This window comes from Mastomys coucha, unplaced genomic scaffold, assembly GCF_008632895.1.
Source record: "Mastomys coucha isolate ucsf_1 unplaced genomic scaffold, UCSF_Mcou_1 pScaffold21, whole genome shotgun sequence".
Classification (NCBI taxonomy): domain Eukaryota; kingdom Metazoa; phylum Chordata; class Mammalia; order Rodentia; family Muridae; genus Mastomys; species Mastomys coucha.
Genome location: NW_022196904.1, coordinates 172228321 through 172229561, shown reverse-complemented (window position 1 = coordinate 172229561; position 1241 = coordinate 172228321). Strand labels below are relative to the sequence as shown.

General features: G+C 49.6%; 1 protein-coding gene across 2 annotated transcripts in view; it reads left to right on the top strand.

The window, feature by feature from the left end:
- Positions 1–1241, top strand: part of Tll2 (tolloid like 2) — a 124439-nt gene that overhangs the window by 119441 nt on the left and 3757 nt on the right. The window lies entirely within an intron of this gene.

Here is a 1241-nt window from a genome sequence, read left to right as displayed (position 1 = left end):
CCCCCCCCCCCCCCCGCTCCATCTTTCTCTTCCCCTCCTCCTTTTCTCCCTTTTAAACTGTGTCATTTTGCTGTCCTGGGAAGTGTAAAGTGTAAAGGTCTGAAAACTGAATGGAAGTGAGCAACCATTTTACTCTTTTCCAGAAAGGGCCGCTTCTGGAAAAGGTTGCTTTTTCTTGTCATTTTTTTTTTTCGTGGCACTCCAAAAGTCAGTAGCTTTGCCGGGTCCTTTGGAAGAAAATGTGTGTGCTTCGAACTTATCTACACTGTTAAATATAAGAAGACCAATAAGAAAGAACACTCCACTCTGCCACTTCAGCCTTAGCCCTGTGCAGGATGTAGGCCCAGGATGTAGGCCCAGGATGTAGGCATTTAATTGTGGCAGAGCTAGAGGCTGCCCAAGAACCTGAGGCTTCTGTCTGTGGTGCTGAGCAGAAGGTCATGATCATGGCACACTGCCATTCTTTTTAACAGTCCCCTTTCCCACCTTGGCTCTTTGTAATTACCCCCTTCCCCTAACCCCATCTCACCCCCTTAAATCAGAACCAGAAAATGGGGCTCATTTTCTTCCGGAATGGCAGTCCCCATGTCTAATCAGTCTAGATTTCCCTGCTTGGCCAGACACCCCACACTTTATGAGGTCCTCTTTAGCCTCTTAAGGATCTATGCTTCCTCCACAGGAGTTTAAGGCCACTGAGGAGGGACTCCACCTTCTTGTCCCTTCAGACAGAGCAGCACATGGGTGCTCTGGGTCAGAGAGATGGCTCAGTGGTTGAGAGCACTGGCTGTTCTTGCAGGACCTGGGTTGGCTGCTCACAGTTGTCCGTAACTCCAGTTTCAAGGGAGCCAATACCCTCTTCTGGCCTCCACAGACACTGCAAGCACATGCTACACATCCATACGTGCACACAGAGCACCCATACACACAGAGCAAAGTAAGATAAACACAGGTGCTCTGGGGAGCTGGGGCAATCTTGGACATATTTACAGAATTTAATAAAGGAATTATTTACAGCAGGGCTTGCAGAGTGCGGGGACACCCTAAGGGATGGGACAAGGTTTGGAAAACACAAGGCTGTAGTCACCCCAGCCTGCAGGGCAAATGGAAGAAAGGCCTGGGGGTACTGGGTACAAGTTGCCTAACTTACCTCTGACCTGAGTGTTGCCAATGGTTGAATCCAGTAACAAAGTGACAGGTCATAAAGGGACAGGTGGTGGGGTAGAGGGGTACTGGGGTGGAGG